General features: G+C 38.8%; 1 long non-coding RNA gene across 1 annotated transcript in view; it reads right to left on the bottom strand.

Moving 5' to 3' along the window:
- LOC141762321 (uncharacterized) overlaps nucleotides 1-12,387 on the bottom strand; it is a 138,369-nt gene that overhangs the window by 20,933 nt on the left and 105,049 nt on the right. Inside the window, exon 2 of the long non-coding RNA XR_012592800.1 lies at nucleotides 10,957-11,048. This is a non-coding gene — a long non-coding RNA (uncharacterized LOC141762321). The remainder of the gene's footprint in view (nucleotides 1-10,956; nucleotides 11,049-12,387) is intronic.

Here is a 12,387-nt window from a genome sequence, read left to right as displayed (position 1 = left end):
AATAGAGCCCAATCATTGTAAGGAGATTGTGTCCTGAAATGGGAAGCAGCGGCAGCTGAGTCCTTTGGATCATCTCTCCACAGATTAAAAGCTTATTCAAATTATATTTCTCCCTCTCTTATAAACAAGGCGAGCTTTGCATTCCCTGCAGACAAGAAGTGCTGGTAAGTAGCTTTGCAAACATTTGGGTCTAGAAGCGCACAAATTGAAGCTTGAATGAGCTACTTCTTGTTTGTGAAATGAATGCCCAAAGACGTAAATGGATTATAAGTCATTTAACAATATTGTGGAAAACAAATGTGGTAATTGTTTTTGTAATCTGATATTGACTTAAGTAAATTGTTTCATCATTGTTAGGGAAAGGAAGAAAAAAAAACTCCTACTGCACCTATACTTCAACATAAAATGAATTTAGTAAACGATTGTTCCCTGAGCATGTCTTAACATGGTTAAAAAAAATAAATGTGTTAAATATGATTTTTCAAAATGGCATCTGTCATGCCCCTGCGGAGCCCTATTAGCAAATGGGTTTGTCATTAAGTTAAAGAAAACAATGGGCAGAGTGAAATCACAGCGAGAATGCAGCAAATCCTGTAGCAGCATTTCTTTGATCGCTCTATCTGTAAGCTACGGAACACTCGCCATGGCGTAAAAAAAACATCTATCACGTGTACTTCCAGCAGAAGAAGCTTAGATCTCCACAATAGCGATGGGCTGTGCTGTACCAGTTCTGCTCTACTCCAGCTTCTGGCAGCTTGGCAGTCCCCACGCTTTGCATATTCATGTGAAACTGTGCCTGACGATGAAACTGCAAAGCCCTGACACCTTGTTGCAAAACACAGTTGATAGTAGTAAGACGCCGGCCCCTCAGTATAGGGGTGTGGATATTTCTCCTGTCAGCCAGGTGTCTGCGTCTCACTGCAGCGTTTCCTCGAGTCACAAGCATTTAGGGGACGGGGAAATTCTGGGTCTCCGTCGCGCTTCGACGACGGCTGGTGATGAAAATGAAACGGCACATCACCTCGGCACGCTTAAGAGAAAGAAATTGCTTTAATGAGGTGGAGTTATCCTCTCTCTTTGTCTTTAAAACAAACCAATGGAATATTGATTCGGCAGAGAAATCACAACAAACTTCTTCTATCGGTTTCACTGACAAACTAAAGAAAAAGTGTCATGTATGAATTACTACTCCAAAGATAAGAATGTCCACACTGTTTCAGACAACTCTCTTTGCATTTTTGACTGCTTATTACATGTTACATCCTGACAAATGTGATTCTTAAGAAATCCATTGAGCCAGATGATGGCTCACCCAAACCCATACTGCACGGCTGTTGGCCTTCAGAAAGTCTGAGCACATTTACTCTAATAATACGGTGCTAACTTTCCAGTAAGCATTCGCATTATACAGTCAGGCTGTATTCAGATCCGTCCAAATGAATGATGTGTAATTACTGTCCCTGCTCCCCTCCTAACCCCGTGCTATAGGCATGCACAAGCGCTTGCCACGGCACACTGCCTCGACAATTCGAGCCGCGATGTCATATCGCATTATGAAGAATGACCTTTGTCTTTGCTGTATCACAAGCCCGGAGTCTGTACTTAATCAAAGATGATTAGTTCAATTTACTAAGTCTGCTCGGTAATGGGTGCACAGAGGACCGGTGGCGCTGGGGAGAGGTCACACTGAGAGGAATTCAACCCCTCTTGTCATTTGAATGACGTGTGTGGGTAAACACTCGCTGTGGCTCAGCTGGTGAGGATGCCCTTCTTTGGCAGCATTCTTGGGTTACACATGTTGCTTTATTTGATCTTATTATTTTTTGTTTTGTTGCTATTATACTTATTGCTAATTATCCTAAACTATCTTTTCCCTAGAAAGGAGGCACCAGCACCAACATGGTGTCATCTGTCCAGTCCAACATGTCCTTAAAGAGAACTTGAGTTAGTCACTAATCCTCACTGTACCTCAAGTTATCAATAAATGCATGGGTTTGATGCTTACACTCTAATAGCAAAACAATCCTGGTATTTGTTGTATAATAATAAAATTAGGGTTGTCAATTGATTAAAATATTTAATCTTGATTCATCGCAAATTAATTGCACATTTATTATCTGTTCAAAATGTACCTTAAAGGGAGATTTGTCAAGTATATCAACATGATAGTAGGCAAATATGCTTGCTTTATGCAAATATATGTATATATTTATTATTAGAAATCAATTAACAAGACAAAACAATGACAAATATTGATCCAGAAACCCTCACAGGTACTGCATTTAGCATAAAAAATATGCTCAATCATAACATGGCAAACTGCAGCCCAACAGGCAACAACAGCTGTCAGTGTGTCAGTGTGCTGACTTGACTATGACTTGCCCCAAACTGCATGTGATTATCATAAAGTGGGCATGTCTGTAAAGGGGAGACTCGTGGGTACCCATAGAACCCATTTACATTCACATATCTGGAGGTCAGAGGTCAAGGGACCCCTTTGAAAATGGCCATGACAGTTTTTCCTTGCAGAAATTTAGTGTAAGTTTGTGTTATTTAGCCTCCTTTGCGACAAGCTAGTATAACATGGTTGGTATCAATGGATCCCTTAGGTTTTATAATTTCATATGATACTAGTATCTTCACTATAGTCTTAAAACTGAGCCCGCTACAGCCTACTAATAGCAAGTTGTGTTAATGCATTAACGCAAATTCTTTTTAACGGCACCAATTTCTTCAACGCGTTATTGTTGCATTAACTTTTACAGCCCTAAGTAAAATACATAAGAAATATCGTTAAAATAGTTATTCATGAAGATCCATCAAATAAGTACATTTTATTTCATCTCACATATAGTGTTGGCAGGAGTTGATATTAAACAGGATTGGTGTGTGTGGGTATGCTTACATGAAAGCTTATGCGTGCACCCTTCACTATTTTACATGCAGGGCTGTGCGCCTCCGTGCTCCTCTTAGACATGTAGGTCCTCCAGCTGCCTTTTGAGGAACCCCCCCGTCACACTTAAGCACTCTCTCTTTGAGATATGTGACCGCATGCAGATAAACTGTACCATGCGTCAGATGTGGCAGCTGCTGATAAAACGCTCACAAATGACTCCTCTTCCTCCTCCTCGTCTCCGGCGTTGAACATGCGCTGGGCACATTAGCATTTTCTGCTATGTTTTGTAACAGCATATGCACACGTCTTTTTATTTTACTTTTTAGTTATTGGAGGCCTGTTTCAGTCAGCTCCTGATGTGCAGACTGTTAAGAGTCCTTTGTCAGAGCTCTGCCTCAGACTAATTTGTTAACTGATAAAAAGTTCCTCAACTCTAAGGTTGTGAGAGCCTTGCCCTGGGCATGTACTCCCCCCCTACCAATTAAATGAAAGCTAATTAAAGCCATTTAAGCAAAATGAAACAATTCAACAGAGGTTGCTTGCCACAGGTTATGAAAGTCGGTGTTAAGACATGCTTATCCAGTAGGGAGAATGCTATGACATCTATGTGGCAATAGCTATAAAGAAAAAAACAACATCACACTGTCGAATGCATTTTCAATTTAAGATGAGTGACCTAAATACAAACAGCTGGGTTGCCTTCTAGCCTTAAAGTGTTCACATATTAAACATTTAAATCTGACCTAGTTTTTGATACTATGGTTTTTTTCATGTAATAGCAATTAAAAGTATGCACATTCAGTAATTACCTCCTTATATAGTCGTTTTCATTGTTAGTGGCGTGGTCCGCCATTCCCGCCCTGGACTCAAATCGCCTTCTACTCATGTAAAATGGCCTTCGTCAGAGCTCTGCTTCAGTTTCATTCATTAACTGATGGAAAGTTGCTCAACTCTGGGATGCGAGGGCCTTGCCCTGGGCGTCTACTCCCTCTACTAATTAAATGAAAGCTAATTAAAACCATTTAAGCTAAATAAAACAATACAACACAAGTTGCTTGTACATATCCAATAGGGACGGTGTTTTGTTTCCAACAGGACAGCAAATCTATAGCCCAACTCTGTGAAACATACACTTTGACATTTTGCCGCGAAGCATAATGTCTTGTAGTTCATATTAAAGGTGCAATTAGTAATTGTAATTAGCTTTATTAGGCTAAAACTGTATAATTACAAGAGAGCCAGGGCCGGCCAATAAAGGTCACTTGTAGTCACATGTGTAGTCATGTTTATCAGGAAACATTTTAGTTACCTGCCTTGCTGCCAAATTTAAAATGTTGGTGTCTTTGGTGTTGGTGGTTAAATGTACTTTATTCTAGATCAAGTAAGTTCAGTTATCTATTATGGACTTGTTTACTTGGGTCAGGGACACTTTCAGGTGTTTCACTGCGTTTTCTTTTGGTGTCACCAAAGTTCAAATGCCAAAGCAAAGATTCATTCATTTGTTCAAGCATCCTATATTGTATGCATTCATGTCCCATTAATGCATGTTACTAACTTGGTTTCTTCCCAAGAGGCTTTCTCATATATTTCGATTATTATTACTGCTATTATTACTACTATTAATATTTTCATTCTATTACATCCACTGCTGCTATTTTTAGTAGTAATAGTACATTTTCTATTATTATCTCTTCTACTATTACTGCTATTAATATTATCATTCTATTACATCCACTTCTGCTACTATTATTAATAGTAGTAATTTTTCTATTATTATTTCTGCTATTACTGCTATTACTATTATCTTTATATTACATCCACTGCTGCTACTGTTATTATTATTATTAGTAGTCATTTTTCTATTATTATTATTTCTGCTGTTAATATTATCATTCTATTACATCCACTGCTGCTATTATTATTATTATTAGTAGTAGTAGTCATTTTACTATTATTATTTACGCTATTAATATTATCATTCTATTACATCCACTGCTGCTATTATTATTATTATTAGTAGTAGTAGTCATTTTACTATTATTATTTACGCTATTAATATTATCATTCTATTACATCCACTGCTGCTACTGTTATTATTAATAGTAGTAGTCATTTTACTAGTATTATTTCTGCTACTATTACTGCTATTACTATTGTCATTATATTACATCCACTGCTGCTATTATTATTATTATTATTATTATTATTATTATTAGTAGTAGTAGTAGTCATTTTTCTATTATTGCTGCTATTACTATTATCATTCTAATATATCCACCACTACTATTATTATGTTGTTGTTACCCCTATTTCTATTGGTATTATAGCTGCTGTATTATTATTGTTGTTGCTGTGCATCTGTGTCCCTCTCTCTCGCTCCCTCTCTCTCTCAACCCAACCGTTCGAGGCAGATGGCCGCCCACTCAGGACCCAATTGCGCCCAAGGTTTCCACCCGTTAAAGGGGATTTTTTTATTGCCACTGTCGCCCCAGTGCCTGTTCATGGGGTAATGTTGAGTCCCTGTAAATTATAGAGTACGGTCTAGACCTGCTCAATATGAAAAGTGTCTGGAGATCATTTCCGTTATGATTTGACCCTGTATAAATAAACTGAATTGTTGGTAAGAGGTTTGATATGACATATGGCTCAGCAGGTACATTATGGCATTAATATAGCACACACCAGTACTGATTTAATTCCCCATAGAAGCCAACAGGAAGACTACAACACTACACTGTTAGGTATTCAACAAAGCATCTCTGCTGTGTCAATGCATGCTATAAATACATGCACTTATGGTCCTGTATGTTGCTTTTGGATAACATGAATTTGCCAAATGACTGCAATTATGTCTAAGTGCAGCATCTAGCTTTAGATAGAAACTATGAAATATGGGGCACTAGGGTTGCATCTCTGCCTTTGTGTCATATTTGCATTCACGGTAGTTGTGATACTTGGTATAAATTATACTCTACTGGACCGTAACATACTCTGGGCAGGGATTAGTATGTGGACTATGTGAGAAGAAAAAAAAGGAAGAGCAAATGATACATGGCAGAAGGAGAAGAAAGAAAGAGAAAGCTAGAGGAAGAGACAGTCTGCTAGTTCCAGCACAGTGGATGCTCCAGCCTGCTATCCAATCTGAGCGGTATGAGACTGCAAAACGCATTAATGCCTATTGAAAATATCCTCGCTGCCTGATGGAATCCCATAGGAGATATGAACAGCCGTACCTCAATATCAGCTTCTGATCTAATTTGACAAATGGATACCTATTATACAATTTCCTCTGATAGGTGTGCTAGGCAGTGGAGTGCGGGGTGCTGCCACTTTGAATTTAGAAATAAAACATCCCCCCTCTAAATTCCTCCTCTCCTGTACCTGATCCTCTAGATCTGCCTGGATTTGTATGTTATCTTTAGGATGTATTCTGATTGAATTCACAGGAATGCTGGCTCGGCTAAAAACACATTAAGTACATCTTCAATATCTCTTCATCAAGCTGTGCTGCGGGCACCTTTCCTCTCTCCTCACCTCTCCTTTGAACACCGAGTTTGGCCTTTTTCTGTCCTCCGTGCAATTAAAAAATGTGCAAACACATAGCTCATACAGTGTGGACAGACATGACTCACATTAATCATTTGTACTGCCATATCCTCTCCAACAATACACACACCCACGCACTTTTTTTGCTCATGTCCTCACACATATATATCTCTCTCCCAAAATGTAATTATCAATTCAGAGTCTAGAGTAGTGTCATGCCTGTGACAGGGTCTCACTGTGAGAGTGTATTTTTCCTTTTTTCTCTCTATAGATATGAATTTACCTGGAGATAAAGAATCTGCCGCTCTCGGATACTTAATTAGACTGACCCTCGCAGGAGACGGAGACTGAAGCGCTTGCTGGGTATACCTGGAAAGCTGGGAAGGGATTTCATTATCTAGTCATGCTAATGATCTTATTTTCTAAAAAACTGGTGAAACACAGAGGCAACTTTCTTTTTTAACAATTTGCACATTGAAAGACGGAGATACGAGCTGTCTGGAGATCCTCAGAATATGAAATCTGGTTTTACAACACATGAAGGATCAATAGAGCTCCCTCTTCTTTGTGTAACTCACCCTTGTACCCTTTTCTGGATGAGCAGTGAAAATAGTCCAAAATTAATGAGCTTTTTTGTTTTTATTTATTGTTACTATCAATACATATATACATAACTCCTCCTGTCCTTTTTTAACAGGGGAGGGGAACAGGGACGGGTTGAAATGTAATTATTATTTATTTACTTGTTTATTATTATTAATATTATTATTTTAAAATCATTTTATTTAATTACTTTTATCTAAGTATGTCTTCTCTACCTTGTTTTATTAAGTATGCAAAACCACTATGTATAAAATCTTTTTAAAAAACAAACAATTAAAGCAGCAGTTGGCAAGATTGGAGCAAATATGATTAAATGGTCGCTATATCCTGACAGTAGAACATGAGACAGGTAATCTGAAAAGATTCATGTGCCTCTGTGTCCTCCCGGCTCCTAACGGAATCTGCCAGATTTCACAGACCCGAGGAAAACAAGCAGTAAGAGCTGATCTGGAGTCTGCCGTCCAGTTTTCTGTCTATGAGAGCCGGCTGTCAATCACCCGCAAACTCGGACCAAACAGTCAAACTAGGCAGCGCTGATCAAATATGAATCAATATTCTGTTATTGTAATGCCTATTTCTCTCCTCAAATGTTTTCAGAAACATCTTGTAGTGCACGGTTCAGCTGTAAAATGAATGAATTTCCTCAACTTATCTCAACATGGCTGCCGGGTCACACATTTTCTCAATTATAAGCTAAACAGTACACTACAAGATGTTTCTGAAAACATTTGAGGCGAGAAATAGGCATTACAGTAACAGAATATTGATTCATATTTGCTCAACGCTGTCTAGTTTGACCGTTTGATCGAATGATTGACAGATGCTCAGAGACAGCAGGCTCCAGCTCGGCTCTGATTGGTTGTTTTCCTCCGGACACCGGAGGCACATGAATTTTTCAGATTACCTATTAGGGTATAGTGACCGTTTCTTAAAAATAACTTTATTTAATCATATTTGCTCCAATTCTACCCACTGCTGCTTTAACACACTGAAACGGGGTCTATTTTATTTCAGGTTACTGCTTAAGAGACTAAATTAAAACTTGTGTCTGATCTGTATGTAGCTTGTGTGTTAAAAATATTACATTAAAACGTCACTATGTAACAACATTTTCTGAGCAGCAGCCACTGTGGCCACAAGTGGAGTCTCTTGCTTTGAAGACAAACTCTTAATATTTACAACAAGTTCTTATATGTGAAATGTGTCGCTCATAGTGATGAATCCACACAGAATTATTCCCATTAGTTCCCATCGTTTTGAGTTGCATGGCTACTGACAACTAAACTGCATTCTCAATTACGTTTTGAGGGGAACGTCCCTTCTCCCTGATTACAGCCACAGTCTTAAACAGATGGTTAACATTGTAAATTGAAACAAAACAAAACAAAAAAACGCAACTTCACTACTTAGTTATAGGTTTAGGCAACAAAACTATTTGATTCAGCGCTGGCAGGGGACTGTTTTATACAAAAAAGCTCTAAAAACCCACAACATATTGAAGGATTTAGCGGCTAACAAGTTCACCATCAACTTAACATACATACAACATTGTGATACACATACCCTGTAGCGAGGAAACATTCTTTTTGTCTCATTATGTGTGTAATGAGATACACAGAATGAGGCAAACATCTCGTTATAAGCTAAAAGTTTCTTCTAACAAGAAAACTTAAAAGCCACCACTGATACTGCAAAAATGGCAAATCTAGTTCTACATTTTACGATTTTTAAAAGCACACAATGAAAATGACTCAGAGGCTTTACTTGTCTCTGCAATTGAGCCGCTGATTAACTACAGAGACAATTCAGCATTTCGTGTTATTTCTTACAGGACAGCTTGTTCTATCAATCACTGTTCTTCTGTGTAATATTCATCCGTCAGTGCAGTTTGTGGGTTTTATTCTAACCAAGTCGCATGATTAAAGATCAAAACATCTTGTTTTAACATGACACTTTTTGTTGCCATAACGAGCAAAGATTCTTGTTTGACAATGTTTGCTTTTCTGTTACAATGGAAAAAAAAAATATCTTTCCTTTCATAACAAGATCCAGTGTGAATTATTTAATCTCAGTGTAGAATCTCTGCATTGCTGTGTATGGTGTTTCTATACATAAAAGCCTTCTCTTATGCTGCTTTACCAATCACATAAAAGCAAATATTATAAAAATGAGTCATGAAAGTAATGGTAAACTAAACATAAAAGCATGTACATAAATTGTTGTAAAAAAAAGTGCTAAAATAATGATGAGCCTCCTGACCGGAGCGCCAATAACGCAGGTCGTTTCAAAGCTTCGGGTCCCTGATTGCAAAAGTCTTAAACCCAGATTTTGTAAAATCCAGAAGAGTTCTGGCTGCGGATCTGAAGGCTGGCATCGGCTCATAGGAGGTTAGAAAGTTTGCAATACAGCTTTGGACCAGACCCAAGTGAAGACTTATATTTGAGGTATTTTTTTTCTGGGCTGTGCTACTTGAGATCACAGCTGCTGCATAAGACAAAATACAGCAGAATATCTTAAATATTATGGGATATAAGTGTGAATGACTTCCTCCAGATCGCTAAATGGTAAAAACGGCCATGCAGCTCTCTAATAATGTCGAATTCTGCTTCTTTCAAAGGAACTAATCAGAAACAGTCCACACTTAAACTGATAAATGTCTCGCGTCTCCCAAAACTGATTCGCGGCCCTCTCATTCATCAGCGCGATAAGGGATTAGATGTGAGAATGGCACGGGTCTGGTTGATGGATTTACGCCGTTCATCATAACCATTCTGAAGATAGCTTCTCTCTTACAGCTAACGATACGTTTTGCAGAGTGTTCCCTTGCCAGAAGCTCTGACTAATGCAGGAGTTGTCAGAAAGATTATCATTGCTTTAATGTAAGGAGGTGAACCAACACTAAATCTTGATAACAGTGGCAGGCAAATAAAACTTCGGTTCCTGCCCTTCCCCTGCTGTTGATGGTGATGCTTCACAGCGTAGAGAGAGATGATGTTTGCTTTTTTTACATTCGAAAAAATCCTTCAATCCTCTGGTCGCACATAACTTCACACCGTACCGATGGAGGTAAAGTGGGCTGTTTATTTGATCAGTGCTTATAGTCTTTTAATTTTTAATCTGAATTTCAATCAGCTTTCTTTTCTCATCTGTACAGAGGAAATTGCCGATGCTAATGAGCGACAGAGGAGAATTATTCAGTTAGACTCTAAGCCAATATAAATGGTGTTTAATTTCTCAGATAAATGAAGAGTGTGCGTCTGCGGATTCATCACTTCTGGGTAAATGACATGTGACCTGTGGAAGGTGAATTGTCAGCTGAACATCGACTCTTGGTTAAATCGACTGCCCCTTGACAAGATGAGAGCTTTATAACGAGTTTCAGCTCGTTGTTTAGCTCCCCGGTCCGCAGCTGTTCAATCTAAAAACTCACTGTACACTACCTGCTCAGCACCAAACGGCACAGTTAGCAACTAGCTGGGGAAAATAGTGGAGCATTTAGCAGCTAAAGAGACAGATATTTCCCTCAAGACCTGGTGGAGACCAAAAGCAGAGCTAAAAGGAGAGTGAATATTGGACTTACAACAATCAGGTGGCTCCAAATGAATGAATTTAGTTGCCTAATGTGGCTAAACATTATTCATAAAGCTGACAGATCAGAAAACAGCAGCAGCATAACATAATTGTGATTGGCCCCAACTCCCATACTGGAAACCAGCCTTAGATCAGCACCATGGACAGCAGCCGGAGCACTAAATTTATCAACGCTAAATTAACAGCCAGTACAGCCCATTATCACAGACACAGATTTCAGTAGGGGCATATTTTCCAATATATGAGACGTAACAATTACAGTGCTATAGATTTAAATCCCTGATCCCATTCCATAATAACAAAAAGAAACCAGTACTCACCCATTAGAAGTTTATCCTACTGGTCGGAGATCGCCAGAGAGCTGAAGGTTTCCTACTGCGGTTGGCTATATTGTATGTCATTGTTGTGCTTTCTGTTTAAAAAGAACAAATGAAGGAAGATAAGTGGTTACGTATCCAGTCTGATCCTGAGTGCACAGCTGATAGGTATCCTACGTGGTTTGTTTACATGACGTAAGAGAAGTGCATATAACAAATTCAGTGTGGACACGGTGTAGGAAGGTGATTTTTGGGCCCCTGATAGCTTCTGGGTATTTAAGTCATTCTGTAACGTTTTTTTTAAGGTCCTGACAAACTTCTACCAATGTGCAACATCAGAAAATGCTTTTGTAAGGCAATGCCAACCAGTCTATTTTGTCTTTTAGTTTGTAAGACTTTGCAAAAACTTTTCACCTTTCTATCTGGCTTGTTGAGAAAGAGTCAGAATTAATGGATAAACCAATTGGTCCGTTGGCTGGTGTCAAAAGCCCGCAGGGACAGAAGTGGTTATTTCAGCATCTAAATGAAAAGTATGGTCCCTGTATCCCTTCATTGCTTGCACAGTGAAGAGATGACAGTTGGCAGCCAGCAGAGCGCGACGCGACAAGACTCATTTCTCACTTCAAACTAGGTTAATCAGTAAATTAGCTTTCAATATAGATGTTCGCACTTCCACGGGATGTTAGGATGATCGGCTTTATGGCATTTTCGACAGATCTTTTCCAGAAAGAGCTGCTGTGCGGCTCAGACTTGCATGAAGAGAACTGGAGTCCCTGTGTGATCGCGCTCCGATGCACACTGATAATAAGCAGCATCTTTTAGATAATACTTTTCCCTCTGATACAACATCTGCACATTCAGCTAAAAGATAATATGGCCACTTGCTGTTCTGTATGCGATGATGGGTGTTCTAACCTCACATCTGTTCCTACAAATTACTCACCACTCCAAGCTCTTTAGCATCAAAACACTCCAGCTCAAACAAGTTTTAACTAAAAGTCTCAGACTTCTTTAAGTATCCTCAAATATTTCACAGAGTTCGGTATTTAAAGTATAAACCCCCCTGAAAATTCAGCTTAATCTACCCTTGGGTGCCTCCTTCTGTGGCAATGTCATTGCCAAGGTTTTAAATATTTATCAGAGGTATCGGTTAATTAAAACAGAGCGGGGCTGCAGATATCCTGCACTCTAATCCATTTTAACGAACATCTGCCAGCAATGCATACGAGAACATGTCATTAAATTTAGCTGCAAAAGTACGGCGCTTTATAATCTCCTCCCAACCGAAAACAGCGAAGCCCTCTGAATTACTGGATTCATTATGATAAACATGTGCTTTAAAGAAAATCTACTGAATAATCTTTGCCCAGGGCGTCATTTTGTACTAATAGTGTGTTTCTTATTGCCAAGAGTTTTCTATAAAACACATCATGT

The sequence above is a fragment of the Sebastes fasciatus genome, chromosome 23 (assembly GCF_043250625.1).
Source record: "Sebastes fasciatus isolate fSebFas1 chromosome 23, fSebFas1.pri, whole genome shotgun sequence".
Classification (NCBI taxonomy): Eukaryota; Metazoa; Chordata; class Actinopteri; order Perciformes; family Sebastidae; genus Sebastes; species Sebastes fasciatus.
Note: the sequence above shows the minus strand (reverse complement) of the source record. Positions and strands in the feature narration are given on the sequence as shown.